Raw genomic sequence first — 27,500 nt, 5'->3', positions numbered from 1 at the left:
AAAACAATGCATTTTGAAGCCATAAACACTACTTGAAAGACTACAATATTGACAACTTTTATATCAGCTGGTCTGCATCACACTTCAGCAACAAGTATACACTGGCGCATAGAATACAGTGCCTTCAGAAGCTATGAAAAATACTTCCTCCGCATCAAAGCAACAGACGCTGACGCTACCACTGTTGTGACCTTGAGCAAAACAATTCATTTCACGTTGTTCTAATCTACTCAGCTGAAAATGAGCATCACTTGAGTGCTCTTTCTTCCTCCAGCTGTCATATCCTGGATGCATCGCTGGATTAAAGGGATAGTCAAGAGGGTTTCTGTGTCTGCTCGCGGCTACATAGTCACCTAAAGCAATTAGCGAAAGCATCGTAGAGTTAGCTTGCCATACTCATTCCCAGGTGACAGCTAGCTAAACAAATTCATGCATGCATGCATGCATGTATGTATGTATGTATGTATGTATGTATGTATGTATGTATGTATGTATGTATTTACCTGTATACTTATATATGTGTAGCAAGTTCACAGTTTGCATGTTTACCTTTAAATAGGTGCATATCACTGCATACACTTGTTTTCTACAAGTGGTCACATGACCTGGTCACGCTAGGGGTTATACATCGATCTAACCCTTCTAGCTTTACGCTAGCTCTCATCCCATTACATGACAGACCAGCCGAGCGCGGGAAATTTATGTCTATTCGCTGGAACCCACCGTCGGCTATACAAAGAGAAATTTTCTCACTATTTCTTCAGTGAGGTGGGTTAACGAGGTCGACTTCGGATCTCGGCAAAGAGAAAGTGTGTTTCGTAGGCAGTCGGAGGTAGCCTTCGACGCGTACCCCTGTTTCTTCTTCCAGCAGAAACCATGTCATGTATTTGTTTTCATTTTCTATATCGCATATATCACCATGCACCAAATGCATGCGAAACCGTATGTATATTTTCTGACAGTATCTTTCAAGGTGTATTCCATCAACTTTGCTTTTTAACGAGTTGAATAAAGCATCGCATCTAATCCTCCTGGTTTTCTGTTTTTTCCTTTATCTACATACACACGTCTACTGGAACACAAACCTGCTGAATCCATCAACGCAACTGCAACCGTGAAATATATATGTAAGCATGTCACTGAATGTAGTGATCTGTATGTTTTGGCTTATATGTATGTCTACAAGTACAAACGTTATTATGTCTGTATATGTGTATATCTTCACCAGGCCACTCCAGAAATATTTTACATATTTTCACAATTCCATTATTAGTTTGTAATTGTAATTTCTTAACTAGCGGTGTCCCGCCGGCCTTGGAAGACCCAGCGTTTCAAGGTTGGTGCAGTGACGATTAATTACATGACCATCTACCCCAATAACCGCAGGTATAAATTTGAAGTTATAGTCCAGTTTCTCATTTATCCAACACAGATGTTTTCTTTTATTTTTTATTTTATCATTTATGTTAATGCTAGTTGAACAACCAATTCCTACTACTGCGCACGCTTTCTTTTCTCAGTCCCAGATAATTAGTTCTGCTTTGCTGAGTGTTCGTTTATTTACGGAAGTTTTTGACAGGAACATTTTACTAGTTTCTTTCTTATTATAAACGTGGCTGCCTTCCACATTACTGCATTCTCTTTATATTTTTTATGTTCAGGATTTACCAAGCAACGAATTGCATTGTACAGTGATTTTTGCCTCTTAAAAGTAGATAGCATCATGATTAACATTTTACAAAGAGTTGCTTATGATGTTGGCCTCACTTTTGGCACTAATTTAACAGTCTGGATTGGTTTTCACATTTCAGCGCCCTACCAGCATCCCTATCCTTTGTGTGAATCAGGTATTTTCTTGTTATTTCTTGTTCTTGGATTGCAAAAGCATATTTCTCGAAGCGACCGCTGATGTACTGGTTATTGATCCAAGGTAGACTACTCTGGTTATTCATGTTTTCTCTTTAAAGCTTTCTAACAATTCGTGCATGACTTGCTGATAAGGCGATAAAACATTTATTTGATGTTCTGTCGCTGTAAAAACGCGCAGCTTTTCGTGGGTATGTATTCTTGGTCATCAGACAGGAAATACTTAGTGTGAAGTTCCTTTACAACACCCATGATACTCGTGAATATAAACTTAATCGAGGGATGCACTTCAGCGCTTGCTGTTTTGTAGATGCTGTCGAATGTATATTATACGACATTCAAAGAATGTTTAGGTTGATGTTATGCCTCTTCATTCATGTTTTTATTATAGATAGAGATAGTCAATATCATTATTAAAGTGGAAATTTCTCCTGGTAAGTTTCGGTTTCTAACATGAATAACTCGAATCTGAAGCAACCCACATGCTTGTAAGAGAATTAATACAGAAAAATATCTTGACTGATTTATTATGCACAGAAATTCGTGGACTATACTTCATTTCATCTGGGTGCAATATTCCCCGGTTATGCGTTCCTTATTACAAATGCCGTTATACCTTTAGTATCCCGCTGCGTTCTTTGTCTTAGTAGGTACAGGAGAAATTTTCAGGACATTGACAGAAAGGTCGCCGGAATGGTCTATAGATATTTTCCCTCGTTTTATAATCAAGCTGGAGCATCCATTTTGGTCCAAGTCTATCACTATGTCTTTTGATAACGCTCTTTTTAATAAAACTTTTAGTTTATGGCGAATAGCTACAGATCGTCCACAAAGAATCTGTGTATCAGGTTGGTATTTCTAGTCTCCTATGAATCAATGACATATAGTTCTTTAACAATATAGATAGTTCCTTACACATGGATTTCTACTACAGGAAGTATAAGTGGTTCACTACAAGTATAAACAATAACGAACAGAAAATGTCTCGCTGAAATACACCTTCGCGTCACTTTAGCCTGCCAAAGACAATAAAACGAGTTCCTGTATTTAACCCTCAGAATGGTGACGCAGGATAAAACGAGATTGGTTGTCTGTAGCCTTGATTACGGTTGTTTGAATTTCAGCAAGTTTAAGGACCTCTATGTGGGAAATAGATTTGAATGCTTTCTTGTAATCTAAATTCCATCTTTGCTGTTGGGTCAGCAACATCCACGTTTTCTTTGATTAAAATTGGGTCAGCATGCCTCTCCAAGATATCGTATCCCACATACAAACTCTTTTCTCATTAGTTATTGTTTGGCTGAGATGATATTGTCGAGGAAAAAGTTCGTGCCCCGTGTTAAAATAATGCTTTTTAAGATATGTTTTTGTGGTGTGTGTGTTCATTCAGTTCATTATTTTAACACGGCGCACGAGCTTTTTCCTGAACCTAGTATATATTGGGGTTGGACAAAATAATGGAAACACCTTAAAATTTCAAAAAAATTATTTTAATATGGGGTAGGACTGCCTTTGGCAGTAATTACAGCTTGAATTCTACGAGGTATGCACTCGTACAAAGTTGGAATTGTTTCCAAAGGAATTTTTGTCTATTCTTCAGTTAAAACAGTCTCCAGTTCTTGTATTGATGATGGTGGAGGATATCGACTCTTTACTTGTTTATCTAAAATGCACCATAAATGTTCAATGATATTGAGATCTGGGGACTGTGGTGGCCAGATATGATGTTCAATTTCACTAGAATGTTCCTCGTGCCATTCAGTAACAACTTCAGCTGTGTGAATTGGTGCATTATCATCCTGAAAGATTGCGTTTCTCTCCGGAAACAGTTTCGCAACCATAGGATGAATTTAATCAGATAAAATGCTTAAATAGTCTTGACTATTAATTCTGTCACGAAGGGAAACCATTGGGCTGGCAGATCATCACAGATCCCCCCCCCCCCGCCAGATCATCACAGATCCTCCTCCATGTTTAACAGTTGGAAGAAGGTAGTCTGGGTCAAATGCTTCTTTTGGCCGTCTACACATGTATATTCGGCCGGTGGTCGGAAACAAGGTAAAAGATGACTCATCCGAGAAAATAACATTCTTCCACTGCTCTAGGGACCAATTCTGTAGGATTTTACTCCACTTTAAACACTTGCAACGTTTGTATTTGAAAGTAGTGGTCTTCTGATTGCAGCCCTGTCGTTAAATCCGGCTTTGTGCAGCTCCCGGCGAACAGTTTTTGTGGAAACTGGGTTCTCGACGTGGTCAGTAAGCTCTGCAGTAATTTTGGGAGCTGTACTTTTGTGATCCTGTCTTACAATTCGACAGTCCGACAGTCCCTATCTGAAAGTTTTGGTTTTCTTGCGGAGTTTTGTTTCGACGAGGGTTTTTTTTTCCTCTTTCTCAAAGGCTGTCATTACTTTCAAGACACCAAATATTTCGGCTGTTTTTTGTTACGCAAATGCCTGCCATACGAACACCAACAGTTTGACCTCTTTGAAAGTTCGATAGATCTGTCATTTTAATGAATTTTAATTACCTTTTTCTGATGATATCCGAAAACAAACAGCAATTTTAGCAAAACGTATTAAGCAATACTAACAATAAATCAAAAAACATAAACATAAACATAAACAAGCTTTTGACGTTTTTATAGATATTTCAAAATTATGATGTTATGATGCTAGGTGTTTCCATTATTTTGTCTAACCCCAGTATGTATATATATATATAGCCACTAAACCTTTTTCTATTTTCTCTCTCTGTTTATTTCTGTGTTCCTTTCTGTTGATGAGCGTAGGCTCGAAACGTAAAAGACTTTCTCACTTCCCGAGCGTTAAACTAATACATTTGTTTATTGTTTACACACCCGTCTTCGTCTTTTGTTTTTTTTTTTGTAAATTCTCACTATATATATATATATAATATATAAAGGTAAGATCCAAGGATCAAAGTATAAGGAGATAGTAAGCTTCGAGCAGTCCGTATAAGGTATAAAAAAACAACTTTCAGGACCAATAGTGGTTTGTTGACGTAGACGGTTGTAAATTTTTCCTGAATCGAAGTTCGATAAGCTGAAAAACTTGTTTTATAGCTTATAGTTAGCAGCAGGGGTTGCTGTGTATGCGAATAGAAATCCAAAATTAGTGAATGGAGTAGATAAAATCCAGGCTACATATGTTTGATAGCTACCAGAATCTCACATTTTCGATCGAATCTCCTGCGAGTCAGCATGGCATCTCTTGACACAGTATAAACTTCTTTTGATTAAGGTTTCTTTGACTCGACGAGTGGCTAGCGGATCACCCCTCGTTTGGATAATTATTGCTTCCGAGTTTCTACTAGCCATGAAACATATGTAGCCTAGATTTTATCAACTCCATTCCCAAATTTTGGATATATATGTCGTCTGAATTATGCAAAAATGAAAATAACACTGACATCTCATTTTAACAGATATATTCACCAAAATTACATAAAAATATCTTGAAGTACAAAAGAGTAAATTTACTCAATAAAATCATCATTGGCTTCAGTCATGGCCTCCAGACGACTTCGAAATCTCCTACAATTCTTCTGGACCGTCTCCTTGTTTAAGCTGGTGAATGCTGCCATAATCCTAGCCTTCGATTCATCTTTGGTGTTACAAGGAGTTTTGTTGGTCTCTCTCGCTCAACTGTGCCCCACACATAATAATCAAGGAGGTTGAAGTATGGGGAGTTAGGTGGTCAGATGCTAGGGGTGATGTGGTCGCAGAAATTGTCTGACAACAATGACTGGGTTCTCCTGCTTGTGTGACATGGTTCAGAGTCCTGTTGCCAGGCATAGGGACTTCCAGCAGCCACCCTCTTGACCCAGAGTAGCACTACTTCCTCCAGGCACTTGATGTAGGCCTCCGTGTTGAGTCTTAGCCTGTGTGGGAAGATGAAAGGATGTATAACGTCACCATCACTAGTGATCACGTCAAATAACCTGGTGTTGACTGGATGTTTCATTTTTATCACTCTCGGTACACGTCCTCAAATTGCAGTCCTCAGATTGACATCCTAACACTCTGAAATGTTCGTATTGAAGCTTCCGGTGCGAATGTCAAGCAGTACAGCATGTCGTTTCCAAATGTCCGGCTGAGTGAATTGCATCATGATGTTGTTTTTTGTCACAGGCGGTGCCCAACCGACCCTACTATACTGTGTAGTTGACAAAATCAAAAACACACAATGCGCACGTGCGAAATAAGATATGAAAAGGCGACAATTTACCCATCGCACCCTATATATATTACTTATATTATTATATGATTGAACGTCACGCATCCATTTCCAAGTAACTTTATCTATCTATCTAAAAAAAAGAAAAAGAAAGGTTAACGATCACTAGTGCCCGTGATCTTAGTAAATGATTTAAATGATTTTACATGCATGCCGTGAATGACCACATAGATATAGATTGTTCATAGTTAAATCTCTTCTGAGACGAGTTTTAAAAAATTTTCTTAACCGTGAAGCTCTAGATATGAAAATCCTATCCGTGTTAAAGAAACGTTAGTATTTTAACAGATTAATATACCTCACAATAGAACAAAGCAATCAAATGGTCCTCTAAAAAAAGTACAGTTACAATGTGCATCGTAAACTACAGATGCACCTTAGTTATAAAGTGGATGGACATAAAATAAAAAAAAAAACAAACAAAAGTAGTAAAGCTCATAAGACATGGCTGTGTGGTCAAGAAGCTCGCTTTGCAGCGATTTAGTCTCGAGTTCAATCTCACAGCGTGGCACCTTGAGCGAATCTCTCCTACTATAGTCCCAGGCCGACCAATGATTTGAGAGTGAATTTGGTGTGTGTGTGTGTGTGTGTGTGTGTGTGTGTGTGTGTGTGTGTGTGTGTGTGTGAGTGCGAGTGTGTGTTCCCCTCCACCACTTCACAACCGATGTTGGCTTGTTTACGTTCCCTTAACCTAGCGATTCGGCAAAAGAGACTGACAGAATAAGTACTAAACTTAAAATTAAGTACTGAGGTCGATTTGTCTGACTAAACCCTTCAATGTGGTGCTCCAGCATGGCCGCAGTTCAGTGACTGAAGTAAAAAAACATAAAAGATAAAAATAACACGGAACACAAACCACAATCTTTCTGTTTGAGTATATTACAAAAGTATGAGACTGAAAAATCTCATAAACACAAAACCAGAAACCAACAAAGCTCAGAACGTACTTCAGTTTAATGATGTTAGAAAAAGGAAGCGCACATAAAATAATGTAAAACTAGATATCATCCAACCAAACCATATTCATCACATTACAAGCGAGTATGATTTGATAGCATGTACCATGCTTTCAAGTGCCTGTGTACTCATGAGCAGACATAGATATCTTCTTGTCCCTTCAACACTAAATCCAGAGAAGTGTTGAGTATGTGACATCTGGAAGCGAAAGAGGGATGCACCAGTACTCGGCAGCTTTCTTCTGAGTAGTCTGAAATAACGTGAAACGAAGTGCCTTGCTCAAGGACATGCAACGTTACCCGCTCCAGAAATTGTACCCACGGCCTTTCGATCGTAAACCCAACACCCAAATCACTTGAACACGTGTTTTCTCTCAGATTTAGATTCGTCTGAAAACTGTATGCTGCGCTGTCACTGCTGCAACAGGTCTGATCATCATACCTTTGCTCGATCAGTGTTGACATGAGACTAAAAGAACAGCGACAACCACGATAGCAACAACAACTACTACTACTACTACAACCATAAACATAGTAGCAACACGAACAACCACCACAACCACAGACGTAGCAGCAGCAGTAACAACAACAACAACAACAATAAAAATATCACCAAGTGGGATCACAACGGTTAGAAATCAGGGAGGAAGTCATCACAATAGACGCGTGTCAACAAACTATTTTCCTATCGCCTAAACTGTAATATGGCTGACATATCCGAATAAACTCATATCGATTTATGTCAGTTATTAAAACTCACGACTGTAAAATGATAGCATGCTATTGCCAGGAGCATGTGTGCAATACAATGGGATGGGGCTGAGGTGGAATTAGCTTTTGATATAAAGAATATATAAACCATGGGATACGTGTGCCACTATGCATATAAAAAGTCTCTGGATTCTCTCTACAAATGTTTGAATTGATGGCTGGGAGTGGTGAAGGTATGATTGAATGAACAGAAAAGTGATAAATCTGGTTCCTCTAGAGATTATAAGTATCAGGAGATGCTTGCATGTATCCACTCATGTCTTAGCATGTATGTAAATATGTGTACTTGAATTTCTCACCCTTTTTCTTTCTATTTCATATTCCCCGTCTCTCTCTTTTTATACACTCGTGCTCACATACCACATACGTATGTGTGTGTGTGTGTGTGTGTCTGAGTGTGCACATATACACGTGCGCGCGCACACTTATTTGTATGTATATATTTATGTGTATGTTTGTGTGTACATAGATACAAAAAAATTCAGTGTGTGTGTGTGTGTGTGTGTGTGTGTATCAGAAGTGGGTGTGTGGTAAGTAGCTTGCTTACCAACCACATGGTTCCGGGTTCAGTCCCACTGCGTGGCACTTTGGGTAAGTGTCTTCTACTACTATAGCCTCGGGCCGACCAAAGAGCCTTGTGAGTGGATTTGGTTAACAGAAACTGAAAGAAGCCCGTCGTATATATAAATATATATATATATATATATATATATATATATATATATATATATATATATATATATATATATATATATATATATATATATATATGTGTGTGTGTGTGTGTGTGTGTGCGTGTGTGTGTGTGTGTGTGTGTGTGTGTGTATGTTTGTGTTTCTGTGTTTGTCCCCCAGCATCACTTGATAACCAATGCTGGTGTGTTTACGTCCCCGTCACCTAGCGGTTCAGCAAAATAAACCGATAGAATAAGTACTAGGTTTACAAAGAATAAGTCCTGGGGTCGATTTCTTCGACTAAAAGCGGTGCTCTAGCATGGCCGCAGTCAAATGACTGAAACAAGTAAAAGGGTAAAGAGTAAAGAGATATATAGGAATTAAAAGTAGCGCTAGTGCTGTAAACATTATCGATCATACATACACAATGTACGAGTTTCCTTGTATGAATTTGCTTGTTCGTCTGTAGGCTGCGATTTGACATGGTGGAGATGACTCTCTCTAAGCATCGGGTGTTAAAATAGCTGAAAGTTGTAGGCAGGTGAGACAACTCACCCCAAATCCCACTCAGGTGCGATGGACATCGACGTTTCACCATTTTTGTGGCTTATCAATTTTATGTACCTGAACCGAACGAGAGGCAAATTGAATAGCCTAGCCATGACTATATGTAAAATGGTGTAAATATGTATTGGTTTTTAATTTTTTCATTTTTTTATCTTTTAATTAGCTAACTCTATTATTCTTAGTAGTTAGTAGATTTTTGTTTCATTAACTTTACGTGTAGTTTAGACGGTAATGACAATTATCGTTATCAGATATATATATATATATTGTGAATTGTTATTTTAATCAACGCTGAAGCTGGATTTTATATATATATATATATATATATATATATATATATATATATATATATATATATATTCTGGTTTTGAATGGTCTGGCGTTCAGTAATTTCCTTCTATCATAATTTAATTGTTTGTTCCTGTCTGGGCTATTAAAGGTCTTTATATTTTTTTGTTAGTCGAACCTATTCATTTCAATTCATTATCTTGAAGAAAAGCCTAATTTTGATTTCAAAAGGATTATTTCTTTTCTTTCGTCTTTTTTTTCGCTTTGTATTTGGAATTAAATTAGGCTCGGAAACAATTTGTAGAATCTTTACTGGATTTGTACCAACTTTGGATTAAAAGATCGTCTACGCCTATATATTTTTCTTTCCTTACACTTTATATATATATATATATATATATATATATATATATATATATATATATATATATATACAATGCTTGTCCGGCGTTGTCAACAATAACTAAGGATATCGTACAGGAAAAGAAGACGAGTCATGCTATGTTCATCTGTGGCTGATCAGTCCGATACATTCACGGAAGGCTCTGCCACAAGTCGGTCACTGGTGGTCTGCTGGGTCTGAAGGCAAGGAGTTGGCTCTAGACTTGCGCAGTACACGTTTTCTTTGTGATCCTGTTCTGTTCGTAGGAGTTGGCGCCTCTATTGATGCAGCTTCGCCAGGCAGGGCGGTCGTGTGCTTGCATTTTTCAAGTGTCGGGTTGATCCAAAGCGCTTCAGCGAGGCTTCCAGTGTACTCTTGAAGAGCTTTTACTGTCCACCTTGCGTGCGCTTGCCTTTCACCAGTTCGCTGTAAAACAATCTTTTGGGGAGTCGTGTATCAGACATTCAACCAAGGTGATCTGCACACCTGACCTGTGCTCTCCTTAGCAGTGTGTAAATGCTTGGCAGATTAGCTGGAGAGGACCTCCTTGTCTTGCCAGGTGATTTTCAGCAGCTTTTTCAGGTAGTTCATGTGAAAGCAGTTTAGCTTTTTGGCGTGGTGTTCGTAAACCGTCCATGTTTTGCAGGCATACAGTAGTGAATACCGGACAAATTCACTAGCATGGTCCGTCAGTTTCACGATGGTACGCTTGCTCGGGTGCTGGACAGTGAAGATTCTTCCGGTGCATTCCTAGTCACAAACGGAGTCAAGCAGGGCTGTGTATTCGCATCTACGCTGTATGTATATGCACGCGCGTAGTGTATGTGTATGCTTTTCTATACATGTATTGAAACAGGACTGTTTTATCATCTTCGTTGTCACATCTTCAGATTGAAGTAACGTATGGTACTGTCTCTGTTTTGAGTAGACAAAAAAAATGTGATTGCTGTAGATATTATCATGGTAAGTTTCTTTCTTTCTTTCTTTCTTTCTTTGTTTCTCATTGAATGTTTGGAATTTCAATGGGACCATGTCAAAATTTTTGTTGTTGTTTTGCTCCAGGTCATCCGCAAAAGAGTAGACATGTGATCAGAAACGTTTCAGCTATGATTATCCCTATCACTCTGTTGAGTATTGTATATCTTAGACTACATCAGCCCCTTCATTTTTAATCAGTAGGGCGTATTTTGAAGGAAATTTGGCTGTTACATATAACAGGTTGGGCAAAACTATGAACAGGTTCTCTTGGTGATTTGGAAAGTTCACAAGCATTCTGCACAACTTGGTTGTTTCGATGAAAATCATTCCATTGTTTATCGAAGCACTACGATTGAGTACACATATGTGAAATATATAATATTTGATGACTATTTATAGGATAACTACAGCCATCCGAAGAGCTATAAGAAGAGAAGGATTAGATATAGAACTAACCCACTTCGGCCCCTCTCTGAGAAGGCACCTAGCAAAGAAACCAGCAAGGGACAGCAATCAATGCACACTAGTTAACTGCCCCATCCATGACAGATTTATGTCAACGGGTAAATGTTGTATATCGAATCCAATGTAACAAATGCAAGAATTTCTATGTGGATAGCACAACAAGACCATTACACATTCGCATCAAAGAACATCTAATCGCCCTCACGCACATCTCATGAGGAATTCCAGAGACGCTTCCGACAGATTTCAGTAACCGTTGGAAAACCGACTATAACAGTGACTCCATTACTTCCTAACAATATCTGAAGGAGGGATTTTTATATTCCGAAATATTATATTAAACTATGAATAATTAAATTATTTATAACAGTGATTATAGTCCACTCTGCATTGTTGTGCCATTCCAGACACGTTACATTTCACAAACAATACACAATGCTTCCAGCAAACTACAATATCCTCTTTTCTTTTATTATTGTACTTGTGAAAGTCATTTGACTGTAGCCATGTTGGAGCACCACCTTAAGGACTTTGAAAGCCAAGTACTTATTCTACCGGTCCTTTTACCGAACCGCTAAGTTACGGGGACGTAAACACACCAACATCGGTTGTCAAGCGATGGTGGTCGTGGTGGGGACAAACACACACACACACACACACACACACACACACACACACACTTACATATATATACGACGGGCTTCTTTCAGATTCCGTCTACCAGATCACACACAAGGCTTTGGTTGGCCCGAGGCTATAGTAGAAGACACTTGCCTAAGGTGCCACGCAGTGGGAGTGAACCCAGAACCATGTGCTTGGGTAGCAAGCTTCTTACAACACCACCAGTTGACCATTTGTTGTTGAAGAGGCATTAATTCCCCCTTACACTAATACCAAGTGGCGGTGGTGAAGGAATGTTCGAATTCGGATAGAGGTGGCAATACAGAGGAGAAGAGATCGTTATAGTACCGGTTGGGAAAAAGAGAGAGAAGATACTGTAGATTTAGTATGCAGTTGGAACCTTGAACTTTTTTGTTGTGTAGCTCATATCAATACTGATTGAGAAAATTAAATTGCTGGTAAATCTACTTCAATCATACCATACTGTCATATATAAATAAAGGATACATCGCATTTGTAGTCATTTTATCACCTCTTTTTTATTACAATAAAAAAGAGGTGATGTGCACAACTGGAGCATGACTGATCATATGTCTTCTCGACTAGGACCGGCCTGTGGCTATACGAACAACAAATGAAACTACAACACAGTATTTAAGAGACTGTACCAGCCAATAAGAAACTATAAAAGACAGAATTCAAAACCATTGTTGCTTAATAATGATTGAAATACTATTGAATACTAACGGAAGCCGATGGAAATCTTCGGTATAATTGCAACGAATAAGGCATTTGACTAAATGATGTAATTTAGTTCAATAAAAACTAAAAGTAAAAAAAAAAAAAATGAAACAAAAGAGAAAAGAAAAGTGCAAAAAAACCTTTTTCCTTTTTTTTACATAGAAATATATTAATAATAGAAACTGAATACTCAGTTGTATGTTGCATATAAAAGAGATTCCCAAACTTGAAGAACACATTACTCTATGAATTGCAACTAACCTGCTTTTCTATACAATATAGAAAATGTGAACTGATTGACCTGAACTAGCGAAAAAATCGAAAATAAGATGAATAAATGATTTTTGTATATAATCATTTTGTTCTGAAAACTAAAGTACTGGTACAACCTGATCCAACGACAACCCTTCCAGATTTCAATATTACTATCTCGAGCAGCTTTTTGGCACTGTGAGCTCATTTTCCTTATTTTAAAAGTCTCATCTCAGCTATTACAGAGCAGTTTGAACACGAACATCGCTAAAAGGTCTGTACCAAAATTTGGTCGGCCTTGTGCCAAAATTTGAAACCATTATTAATTCAACTCAAAGAGGGATATGGAAAACAGGATTTGCGCTTGTCTTGTTGCTTTTGGAAGACTATTCTACCACGTTTTTCAGAAGCAAAAGCTTAAAGCAATAAACCAAACACACGGTGTTCAAGCTGTTGTTGTTTGATCCGTGTGTGAAACACGAGGCCTGTAACACCAAGATTCAAGAAACACGAGCGCTTTTATCAGCAGGAACTTCGACCAATCATAAACACCAAATAAAAGGATTACGTAATGAACTTTGCGAACTCTGAGAAAATTCGAACTAACACCACTGAAGGCACACCATAAAGCATCGGTTGAGATGTACGAGGTATTTGAGCCGTATGACTAACTGCCGGATCCTTTACCGCAAACACATCATCAGCCAATAGACCTTGCAGATGTTTTGTGCAACTCAGACTGAAGAATTGTGAAGAAGACTAAAATCAACTCGAACTCTAGCGTCAGACCATCTCAGCTATTACAGAGCAGTTTGAACAAGAACATCACAGAAATGAAAGCAGCAAAACTGTTGGCCTTGTGCAAAAATTTGAAACTACTACTACTACTACTACTACTACTACTACTACTACTACTACTACTACTACTATTATTATTATTATTATTATTATTATTATTATTAGATTATTATTATCATTACTGAGGCGGTGAGGTGGGAGAGTTGTTAGCACGCTGGACGAAATACTGAGCTGTATTTCACCCGTCGTTACGTTCTGAGTTCAAGTTCCACCGAGGTAGACTTTGCCTTTCATGCTTTCACGAGAAAGTAAGAAGAGTGCCATATAGAACAAGAGCAGTGAAAGAGAGCCTCCCTTGAAGATTTCACTAGAAAGCTGTTGTCATTCTAGAGCTTTCAAAATACTCTCATGCGAAACACTGTTGTAAGATTTCCAGCAATCAATCCATTTGGGGCTTAACTTATTCTTTGCACGACAATTTTCTCGTATAATTTTGTTAATCATCAGTTGGTCTTTAGATTCATATGAGTTTCGTTTTCTCCCGTTTTTCTTGTGGAACGATGGTTTGCTTTTTTCAAGAAAAGTATACATTCTTTCAATAATTATTGAAGTCAGAATTTTGTAAATTGTGATAATGTAATGAGTCTATAGTTTTTTTTCTTGTTTCTGGTGTTTTCGGCAGGAGGTATGTTGTGTCTTCTGTCAACCACTTGGGAACTTTCACGAGATTTTGTATCAGTGCACTCATTCTCTCAGCTAGTGCCCTGTGCATTCCTGCGAGTGTATTTAACCAATGATTCGGGATTTGATCTATTCCTGGCAACTTCTGTTTATGTGTTTTGCTAAAGGCCTGCCTTAGCTCTGCCACTTTAAACAGTACCCATTGTAGTTCCACATCTTTCACTATTTCAGTTTCCCTGTTAATCCAACTTGCTTCCTTGAATAACTCTTTTGAGTTATTCCAGATGTTCTTCCGAAATTCTTCAACTTCATTCGTATTAGCTGAATCATTGCTTCCCCCATTTTTCTATAAAATTTCTTTGCACCAAATTGAAAATTTTATCCTGTCAATAGAATTTACTTATTTCATATATTCTAATCCGATGTTTAATTTCTTTTGTATTTCCATTTTCTACTTTGATTGTTTGTTGACGTGCTTGTTCTTTTTCTTTATTTTAAGCCAAGTTTGGTTGTTCAAAACCTTTACTGTAGAATTCACAAGATAATCGTTGGTAGATAAATCAGTTTCACCGTCTCTCAGTAGTTCTTTCATTACTGCATTATACACTTGTTATTCTTGTATACTTGTTTCTTATTGTTTTGAAATTTTAGCAGTAGTTCTATCCTTCATTTCAGTACATAAAATTACACTGAATTTTCTACGATATCTTCCTTGCTTCCTTCAACTTCTTATGTTCTTTAAGAAGTGTTATCTTCATTAATGAAGTGTTATCTTCGTTATCTTCATTTTCTGAGACCTGATTGTTATTTTCTTCATTGCATTCGTAGTTTCTGATCTCATTTAACCCACTGATTGCTTTCTTATTGAGTCATGCTATATACACCTACTACAGGTATTCTAGCATTGTTTATTTCATCTCGTAAGACTTGCTGATGCGCTTGGGATGATTTGTGCTCCTATTACATCCAGTTCAGCTTGTGTGAGACTTCTTTCTTAGTATATCTCTGCATGTGTTACCTCTCTTATTTGTGTTCATATTTAATTGTGAGTTTCCTCCTACTTTTTTTCTCCGTTGGGTGAATATCTGTTCAGTGATATTAGCGTGTGATTAATTCAGTACTGTGTAAAAGGCATTCAATGCTTCCTTGTAACTCTCTCGTTTTCTGGTTTGAATTTTGATTTCAGGTGTTATTTTGTAGTGGATGTTCTAACGCTTCAGTGTTGGATTTTTTCTGCTTTTGATTACCGTTTAGATTATCATTTTGGCGCAGCATTGCAGGATGTGTCCTTTGATAACCCATGCAACAAACGACGCAGTATGATTTGTGTGATTTAGACATTTATATGATATTTAGGGGCCCAGATTATCCTCACTAGGGAGGGGTGTTGTTAATGCTATCTCAGTAGATGGAGTTATCTTTTCTTTTACCTTTTACTTGAAGGGTTTTAGTCGAATAAATCGACCCTAGGACTTATTCTTTGAAGCCTAATACTTTCTTCTATCGGTCTCTTATTGTCAAACCGCTAGGTTACGGGGACGTAAACACACCAGCACCTATTGTAAAGCGGTGGTGGAGGACAAGCACACACACATTATATATATATATATATATATATATATATATATATATATATATACTAGCTGGTGTACCCGGTAATTCCCAAGGGTAAAGATGTTCTATTGAAACACCTTATTACTCTGATATAAGAAAACAATTTCGTTAGAACTGCCACAAAAGGTATATTTTCCGTCGCGAAAAAGTATAAAAAACTGTCAGCTGGAGGAGGGAGAGATTGATGGAGGTTGGTGAGAGAGGTTTTCGGAGGTTGACGAGAAAGTACTGTGACTCGTCGTGGCATTTTAAAGGTGAACTTTATGAAGGCTAATTTATTGAAGGCAATATATAAATGTAGTATATATGTATATAAATATGTGAATGAAGTGTTTAATGTTTAAGAATAAAATGAAGAAAGTGCAATAATAACGTTCACACTCAATGATGGTCGCTCTCAGCCTTTAGCCTTACGGAGTTCTTGTTTTTATAACTATGGAAAAGCAGCCAGAAGGATAGACATATTGTTGCGAACAAATGATTTTGTTGGAGGTCTAATATTTTCATTCCAGCCCCTGGTGGCCTAGAAGAGGTTGGAAGGGTCAAGTGGCAAAGACATTATTCTGCTTAGCGAAGGCAACTGGGAAATGTATAACTGCTGTCATTCACAGAAAAACAATTGTTTTACTGTGAGAAAAGCCCTGTTGAAGTGTTAAGTGAAAATTTGGCAATCGAGGATCGAATCTACGCTATGTCTGCATGAAGCCACTACAAATACGTTGTAGAATGAAAAATTTATCTACTGTCATGGAAAATGTGTAACAATAAAAATGTAGAATTATCGGAGTAATGGGAATTCAAAAAAGTATGTATTTATAGAAATGTATGAATGAAATTTTTAAGATTTAAGATTCAAATCAAGGAAGTGTAATAATAATGTTTAGCAGTTCAAAACTGAGTAGTGAAATGCAGAATTAGGTCGGCTGATCGTGAGAATCAGATATTGATCGCTTCGCTAAAAACTGCAGGTGGTACGTGTTATTTCCATTGGATTATTTAAATAAAATGTTAGTAATATGTAGTAGATAAAAGGATCCATTGGAGGGGCCCTTTATCTAAGTATGTCACGAGGTTTCCAGACATGAATTCTACTCACGTGTCAAGTATAAAAGTGATATTGTCTGCAAAAATTAGAAATTGGACACACAAAAAAATCAATATTCAAAGTAATCGAACATAAACAATGAAACCTGTAAAATATTTCTAAATTCGATGGCTCGATTAGTTTCATGAAAATTTTGTATTATGGTTTGTAAAATAAGTCTAAGCGATACTGGGTGTCCAAACTGAACGCAGTGTGGAAGTTTGGTTTCATTTTTAAAGAATTTTAAGCATTCAACGTATGAGTTCATTGTATTGGGACACACTTATTAAATACGTTCTGGAATCAAAAATTTATGTACTGTCATCGAAATATTTTAACTGGAAAAATGCAAAATCTGAGTAGTGAAATGCAGAATTAGGTACGCTGAATCTGGAATCAAAAATTTATGTACCTTCATTGGAAACGTTTAACTGGAAAAATGCAGAATTATAGGAGTTACGGGCATTGAAAATGTACATGCATCAAGAAAGTGCAATAATGTTTAGCAGTTGAAAACTTTGAGAAGTGAAATGCAGAATTAAGTCCGCTGATCGTGAGAATCAAATATTGATTGCTTTGCTAAAAACTAACAACTGTAAGTGCAAGTGGTATGGGTTATTTCCCTTGCGTGTATAAAAAATATTGTGCAGGTGCTATGGGTTATTTCCCTTTGGTGTTTAAAAAAATAGTTATACAGGTAGATATAAAGATCCCTTCCAGGGGCCGTATTATCGATTTTTTCAACAATCTATGTATGTCACGAGGTTTCCAGACATGAGTTCTACTCACGTGTCGAGTTTCAACAAAATCAATAAAACGATCTTGGGGGAGTTAGCTAAAAAACGCTACAAACACACCGATTTTCCACATATGTAGTGTGTGTATATATATATATATATATATATACACAGATACATACATATATACATACAACAGGCTTCTTTCAGTTTCCGTCTACCAAATCCACTCACAAGGCTTTGGTCGGCCCGAAGCTACAGTAAAAGACATTTGCTCAAAATGTAACACAATAGACTGAACCCGGAACCCTATGGTTGAGAAACAAGGTTCTTACTACACAGACACGCCTGCGTCTGAAAGAAACTCAGAGGGCCCTATCTTCTTGCATTTATGGTAGCAAATCTTGCGCTGCGTCTCACACCAGTGTTTTATACTTCGAAGTTAGAAAAGAAAGAACGAAGACCTAATTGTTATTATTATTATTATCATTATTATTATTATTATTATTATTATTATTATTATTATTATTATTATTATTATTATTATTATTATTATTATTTAAAATTCGTATAATATATTTTATTGTAAACAAGGAAGCAAACAGGATGAATGATTTTTCAGTTCTTTTCTCTCCATTTATAAAACGCTATCTTTATAACCTGTTTCAATAAATTTGATGGGCAGACATCTTCAAACTGCATAATAAACTGCCGATTTTATAGCAGCCATTTCGGTAACTTTATTTGATAGAAAAATACAAAACGTCACAACATTTGTTTAGAAAAACAAAAAAACAAAAAACGTTTGTAATAAGTAAGAAAAGCTTAATTTTTTTCAAACGAGAACCATTTATCAAAAGATTAATGAATTGGTGGAAAGTAGTGAAAATAGTTTAACTGTTTAGATAAGATAGAGCAATATAAAGTGGTGAATATTTAGCTGTGGAAAGGGGCAATAAATTCGAAAAGTAATTGAAATATGAACGGTAGAAAAAGCTCGAAATTCATAGATACATACATGCATGCATATATACATATATACAACTGAATATAGAACTCAAACGTCTATAAAGTTTAATATATTTAATGTAAGCTTCGCTTGTTCTGTGGCATACACATACATGCATACAAAATATAAATAATAATAGATATATACATATACACAGATATACATACATATTATCTATCTATTAATCTATCTATTAATCTATCTATTTATATATATATGTTTATACATATATTTCATATATATTTATATTATATACTCGCTCATGCATACTCACGCACACGCATACACACATACACACAGCCACCCACATATATATATATACACACATACATACATACCTACATACATTATATATATATATATATATATATATATATATATATATATCTATATATATATATATATATATATATATATATATATATATATATATATATATATATATACGTACACATGTATACATGCATATACGTACATACATATGTGCACGCTCACTCGTATATATGTATGTATGGTAACTCCACTAGCTCAGCATATTTCCTTCTCTTATTATCGTTAGCCTCCTCAATGTACTTCTTCCAGCGAATAGAGAGATCCAGCTTTAGTGATGTTGAGATGACAGTTTCTGAGAACTTCAGCTGCTTCACCAGGTCGACTTTCAGCTCTCAATATTTTTGCTGTTGCAAGAAGGCCTGCAAAGACAGACTTACCAGCCGGCGTCTTCTTCTCTCCAGCTTTGATAAAGCTCTGATAAATTTCTTCGTTGGGCGGAGGTACCTACTATGACTAATCCCACTTCGGATGGTGTCTGCTATGACCTTCAAAACCTGGTTATGCTTTCAGTAGTAGGGTCCCTCTCTCAGGGCTTTTGGACAACTTCTGAAGATGTGCTCCAGCCTTCTTTTCCTCGGACACAAGGGCAAGCTGATAATTTCAACTTACCCCAGCAGAACAAGTCGGATAGTCTTGGCAGGATATCTTAAACTGCCCGAATTAGCAATTCTATTCGATGGGTTTCAGCTTTTCAGAGGTCAGACCTTGAGACTTTGCGTACCGTTGCTTGGTCTCATCGTAACAAGACACCCTGGGGCCCTCATCCGAACACACACACACACACACACACACACACACACACACACACACACACACACACACACACACACACACAGAGTCATGCACACACTGTAATTGTGTGAGTTTGTGTATGTTGGAAAGTAGATGGTAAAGAAGAGAGAGAACGAAACTGTGTGTGTAAATATATATATATATATATATATATATATATATATATATATATATATATATATATATTCTTTTTTTTTTTAGTTGTTTCAGTCATTTGACAGCGGCCATGCTGGAGTACCGCCTTAGAGGGTATTAGTCGAAGAAATCGACCCCAGGACTTATTTTTTGTAAGTCTAGTACTTATTCTATCGGTCTCATTAGTCGAACCGCTAGATTACGGGAACGTAAACACACCAGCATCGGTCCCCGAGCAATGGAAGGGGGACAAACACAAACACACACATATATATATTCATATATACGACGGGCTTCTTTCAGTTTCCGTCTACCAAATCCACTCACAAGGCTTTGGTCGGCCCGAGACCATAGTAGAAGACACTTGCCCAAGGTGCCATGCAGTGGGATTGAACCCGGAACCATGTGGTTGGGAAGTAAACTTCTTACCACACAGCCACGCCTGCATATATATATATGTGTGCGTGTATATACACACATATATACATATTTTATATCTTCACGCACACACTCTTACATACATACATACATACATATTATGTTTGTGTAAGTACGTGTGCGGATGTATGCGGAAGAAATAGACTGGGAAACAGGTGGCAAGAATGTGTGCTCGCTCTCTCATAATCTTCCCCTCTCCCCATATTACATATACATCATATATCCGTGTGTGTGTGTGTGTGTGTGTGCCTGTGCGCGTGCGTGTGTGCGTAAGTGTGTTTGTATGTATATATATATATATATATATATATATATATATATATATATATATATATGTATGTATATATGTATGTATGTGTTGCTGTGTATGTATGTATGTATGTATGTATGTATGTATGTATGTGTCTATCTGTCTATACACACATACACACACGTATATTATATATATATAAATATTGAGGGAAAGAGAGAGAGAGGGGGGGAGAAAAAGATAGGGCAAGAGAGAGAGGCGAGAGAGAGAGAGAGAGAGAGATAGAGAGAGAGAGAGAAAGAGAGAGAGAAAGGACGAGGAGATTCATATATGCAGGTGTGTTGTGTGCTGTTCGTCATTGTCTGTGAGTGTGTGCATACGAGCAGTGAATACATGTGTCTGTGAGTATATATATATATATATATATATATATATATATATACATACTAGCGTGTGAGGGTACGTGTGTGTATAACATCATGTTAACAGTTGACTGAACGAACTCTATAATACGGATCTTGAAACATCTGCCAGATTGTAGAAAGTTTGAAAGCTTCAATGACTGATGTCATCTCAATCTCATTGTTTTGTCTTATACAAATAATAAACTAATAATTCTACTGCTGAGCATTCTAAATTCTATTCTTCTGTCTCACAGACATATAACATTTCTGTAGCTCTCTATATTCTAATGAATAGGCAAACATTTTAGAAGCAAATGTAAGACAGTAGCCTGCAGATTAAGATATTTAGTTTTGATTTCTGCATGTAGTCATTTTCAAATTTTTATTTAAATCGCTAATTCTCTCCTTTGTTGTTGTTGTTGTTGTTGTTGTTGTTGTTATTGTCGTCGTCGTATAACCCACACCTACGATTAAAGACATTCCAATGGAAGCTATGCTAACATATTTGTATATCTCGAACTACTTTATCCAACAAGTTCTTCACTTTTTTAAGATGGTATGTTGATATCTGAGGGATTTGACTGCTATCTGTAGCGGGTCGAACAACCACGTAGAGAATCTATTACTGGTACGAATGCTCAATGTAAAAGGTCTAAAATAAGCCTTACATGTATCTGTAGAAAATGTATGAATGAAAAATAAATTATACAAAATATAAAAAGTGCAAGAAATAACTAAGTGCCGGAAGTAGAGATATATGCTTCTGGCCAACGCTCCGAAACTGTTACACCACTTCGATAGTAAAATGGCGTCATTTTTGCATCCACTTATGTCGCTTTTGAAATAGAATAAAAGCCACACATTTACGATGTCAAACGCAAGTGAGATTTAACGGTATTTAACGACTGGTATTAAATATAAGGACCATTTAGAGGGTTAAGAAATCCCTGAAATATAGAGGCGCCAAAATAAAGGAAATACCAGGGTGTTTATACCGGTGAAGAATATCGTAATGAATCTCTTTTACGGCGGCTCAAAATGGAGTATTGCAAATCGAAACGACTCCAGTACATGACTAATACACTCTCTCATCGACCATAGAGAAGAGAGTGGGGTAGAATCAACCTTAGTCGGCTTAGAAATAAGAGACGTAATAAGGACAAGAGACGAAACTAAATACATTTGAGCATTCAATTCGCCATTCTATAATCTCTTCAACTCGATCACTATCAAGCTTTCTCCATTATAATTGTTTCCAACAAAGGTACAAGACCCGCAGATTTATGGGACACGGAAGGATAGTCGATACATACATATTGACTTGAGTAATTGATTGGTACATATTTTGTCGAAAAAAAATGTTGACTTCAACGGGATTTGAACTTACAATTGTAGTGGATCTCCGTCATTCGACGACGAGGATTCCGTTGTTTGATCAAGGTAATTACCTATTCCTGAACTGATGTCAAACTGGTTAAGCATTCTACACAAACGTATACCTTTAAAGTAATTCTATGGTAAAATCAGGGTGACAGAGTGTGGGACAAAGCTGCACTTTCGAAATGCATGTAGCATCTATCGGTCTTCTATACAATTTTCGTTTAACCAATTTCACTCACGAGTCATGGATGGATCCGATGCCATAAAAATAAGATTTGTCTAAAGAACTCGGTGGAATCGAACCGGGTACATGGTGGTTGCGAAATTCTTAACCATTCATCCATACTATGACTGCGTAAGTGAGTATTCATTACCCCCCTTGTCAGTAGAGCACCCTACAAATTCTATCAGACCACCAGCCTTAACATCAACTCTGATAATGATTGTTTGAGAAGAAGAGTGCAACTAATTAAATGAACTCCAATATATTGCTAGTATTTATTCTAATGACTCTAGGGAAATGAAAGTTGATTCCAGTGGCCAGGTACCGAACTGGATCAGGGAGTCTATATTTTCTAGTTCTTTGTTTTTTTTTTATATTAACTTCCCCATCAGATTAGCTGCAATCAAGCAGGTTTATGGTCAAATGCCTTTTAGGGTATCTTACACTGTCACTATTTCCTTTTCTAAAGACGGTAGGATACTATTAGTGGGAAGTTAATTGTTATTTCTTGCAGGCCAAAACGACCGTACAGAATCTCCTTTATTGCATAGGTAAATATGATAACAATACTGAGTAACACTATCATCGCAAAAAGAAATTCTGTTGGTTCGTAAAACTTACAGACTGCCTCTGTATACTGGTCGTTGATGTATAAGCTCTGGGCCTACCCTGATCGAACAGTCTATGACTCATGGAATATCGATCAAATGAATATATATGATCCTCAGATCTATCGCACTAGATATACCATATGTCCACAAAACTGAGAACCATTTTGTGAATTTCATAACGAAATATATAGAATCAGCCATCAGTGGTTTGTTACTTGAAAATTCCTGTTAAATCTAATTAATGAGAAAAGCCAGTAGATAAAATATTAGTTAACCGCATGTAATGATTTCTAATCTACTGCTTGGATTTTGTTACTTTGTTTTTTTCTTTTTGACAAAACAATATATTCTCCACGTAGTTGGTAGGAATTGTTATAAAATCAATCTGGGAATATTCTAAGACAGCAAGTGTGTGATGGTTCGCTGTGGTTGGCATCGGCAGACACTTTTATGGTGCGGGGCAGCACTTTTAGATCTGCTGCGAAAGCATAGGCTTGAAGGACCCGGAGCCGAATGTCAAATTCAAGTGCTGAACATTCTAGCTATGCTACTGGTTCAAGACCAGAATCGGGCAGTTATCTTTCCATTAGATCCGACCCCTGATCTTGATAGTTGAATAAATGTAAAGGTTGATGTGTACAACAACAACCGAATGATAAAGAAGTCTCTCCCCGGTTTCAATCCAACAACATAACTTCTTGGCCAAAGTATCTTTCACTGTTAGCCTTAAGTCGACCTAAGGCTTGTGAGTGAAATCTGGAAGAAAAACTATGCAGAAATACGTTGGGTGGATTGTTCCTGTAATTTAAAGGTACACACTGATTCTGTTTGAGGATTGCTGTAAGGATACACATGTCTGTGGAATACTCAGCCACTTAGACGTTTATTCAATGAGCAGGTCATTCAGTTGGTCGAACAGCTAAATGCTCACTGTCGGAAGCAACGGAGATCCAGTTATGCAATGTTAAAAATGTAATGGATCGACACAATAACTATCCGGTGAATATTACACACATACATACGTACGTATGTATGTATGTATGTATGTATGCATGTATGTATGTATGTATGTATGTATGTATGTAGGTAGGTATGTATGTACGCACGTATGTATGTACGTACGTACGTACATACATACATACATACATACACACACATGCACGCATATATATATACATACGTACATACGTATATATGTATATATTTGTGTGTGTGTGTGTGTGTGTGTGTGTGCATGTATGCATATGTATGTATGTATATATGTATGTATGTATGTATGTATAAATAAATATACTTGTGTATATCTACGATTATAATCTAAAATAATACGTTTACTATGGACTTCCGGTAATGCATGCGCAATGATATACAATAACCAGATATACAATAATAAACGGAAACTGAAAGAAGTCCATCGTACATACATGTATGTATGTATGTATGTATGTATATGTGTGTGTGTATATGTGTTGTGTGTGTGTATGTATTTATATATATGTATATATATATATGTGTGTCTTTGTGTCTGTTTGTCCCTCACCACTGCTTGACAACCGGTGTTGGTGTAATTACGTCTCCGTTACATAGCGGTTCGGCAAAGTGACCGATGGAATAATTACCAGGCTTAAAAAAAGTCCTGGGGATCGATTTGTTTGACTAAAACCCTTCAAAGCGGTGCCCCAGCATGGCAGCAGTCAAATGACTGAAACGAGTAAAAGATAAAAGATAATGGATATATGCCTGTTATTTGATGGCTTATAATTTGCGAAGCTATTAAAAACAGGCAGCTATATACAAATATATATTCATAACAGAACGCGTACGTATGTATGCATATATATAAGCATGCATGACGTGTACTATTTGGCTTTTTAAATTTTTTACTAATGTAATAAGAGCCAGAAACGAAGTTCTTTTACTGAATTTTTCTTGGTAGCAAGGTTGTGAAAGAGAGCATCTTGCTTTGTTCCTTATCCTTTAAATACCTAGGTCTTGCAGATTTTTAATGCTCCAGAGGTTTGTATGTATGTATGTATGTATGTATGTATGTATGTATGTATGAAGAGGAGGCGCAATGGCTCAGTGGTTAGGGCAGCGGACTGGCGGTCATAGGATCGCGGTTTCAATTCCCAGACCTGGCGTTGTGAGTGTTTATTGAGCGAAAACACCTAAAGCTCCACGAGGCTCCGGCAGGAGATGGTGGCGAACCCTGCTGTACTCTTCCACCACAACTTTCTCTCACTCTTACTTCCTGTTTCTGTTGTGCCTGTAATTCAAAGGGTCAGCCTTGTCACACTGTGTCACGCTGAATATCCCCGAGAACTACGTTAAGGGTACACGTGTCTGTGGAATGCTCAGCCACTTGCACGTTAATTTCACGAGCAGGCTGTTCCGTTGATTCGGATCAACTGGAACCCTCAACGTCGTAAGCGACGGAGTGCCAACAACAACAAATGTATGTATGTATGTATGTATGTATGTATGTATGTATATTAGCCAGTTAGTTAATGTATATATGTATGTTTTATTTTATGCTTTTAATTTAGACTTAATTTTGACCTATCACCCGCTTGGTGGCAACAGTGTGAAGGAAAGCGTCTTCTTTCCTTCATCATCCATTAAATCTTCTATGTACATACGTATGTATGATAATATGTATGTTGCATATGCATCAGTGCATGCACATATGCATGTATCAATTTTTTGGGGGGCTGGGATTTAAGATATTTTGCTTCACAGAATTCAAACCGGGCTCTAACAAAAGGACAAGGCATTTTTTAAGTGAAAATGGTCAAGGGTTTTGGAGTTATGTGAATGAGTTAGGATGTGCCTATATGTAGGTGCGTGTGTAGATAAACATGCTTCCATGTAGTGTGTGTGGCCATCACTTTAGTACATAAGACAATGTATATATGTATGTATGTTGTATATATGTATGTACGTGAGTGTGTATTTATGTGTATTTATGTACAGATGTACGTGTGTATGTAATTATCCATGAAAGCAGATATGTGTCCATATATGTCTGTATATGTAGCATAGATACGGATAGCATTGGCATATGCATACATGCACAGAGATGTTCATATTATGTATACTAAATCGCTCACACAAAAAAGCATACTTATATATACATGCATACATGTACATACATGTATATATATATATATATATATGGGGGGTGGGTGCATACATATGTACGTACATATAAACATACAGATATACATACATATTTACACACAATATATATCTGTACATGTATGTTTATATATGTTAGCATATGTATATATGTTTGTGTGTATACACACGCACATACATACATAATATATACATGCGTGTGTGTATTCGTATGTATGCATGCATGTATGTATGTATGTATGTATGTATATGTGCATATGCGTGTGTGCGTGTGTATGCGTGTGTATGTGTTTGTATTGTTATATACAGTAAATACGTTAATCTACTTTTCGTGATTCTAAAAATGTTTGAAAAAAATGTAATAATAATAGCTTTTCTTACCTTGGATTTAATGAAGAAATCGAGTTTGTATAACTTTAGCTTTTGATTCTGATGCAGATGACAGAAGTAGTGACTTGATATATACACAGCCAGGTGTATCAACCTAGCTCACTCTTATCTATTTATCTCTCAAATGATTATATGTATGTATCTATCTATACATACATTTATATATATATGTATGTATATATTCTAACATACACACGTTTGTATGCGTGTATATATATATATATATATATCTGTGGTCACTGGTCGGATTTCTTCCTGATTTCGTCTCTCGGATCTGCTTTTTGTTCTGGTTTTTGAATGTTTAAGCCAAAGACATTGTAAGGAAATTGTTGTTATAAGGCTTTCCCCATCAATAAGAGGTGGGGTGTGGTGACGTCATAACAAAGAGGCGGGAAGATCTTTGTAAATCTATTGGTCGATGCTATCTCCGCCTGTTCAACATCGACTTGGTATTATCTTAACACCTTCACAAGCTGCTATTAATGCATAGGTGTGCATCACTGTAATATTCCTATCATAGGAGGTGCTATAGATTATGGTTTTTATGCTTGCATGCTTGTTTATTTGTATACTACTTCGAATAAACTGCCCACATGTAGAGCTGGTTTATAAAGTAATTATATGTATGTATATGTATATATTTATGCATGCATGCTTGTATTGA

General features: G+C 36.8%; 1 long non-coding RNA gene across 1 annotated transcript in view; it reads right to left on the bottom strand.

Moving 5' to 3' along the window:
* Positions 1-27,397, bottom strand: part of LOC106882028 (uncharacterized) — a 32,365-nt gene extending 4,968 nt beyond the window's left edge. The window contains exon 1 of the long non-coding RNA XR_001410938.3: positions 26,828-27,397. This is a non-coding gene — a long non-coding RNA (uncharacterized LOC106882028). The remainder of the gene's footprint in view (positions 1-26,827) is intronic.
* Positions 27,398-27,500: the final 103 nt, after the last annotated feature.

Source organism: Octopus bimaculoides, chromosome 2, assembly GCF_046866305.1.
Source record: "Octopus bimaculoides isolate indiv1 chromosome 2, ASM4686630v1, whole genome shotgun sequence".
Lineage (NCBI taxonomy): Eukaryota > Metazoa > Mollusca > Cephalopoda > Octopoda > Octopodidae > Octopus > Octopus bimaculoides.
This window is presented reverse-complemented; position numbering and strand designations above follow the sequence as displayed.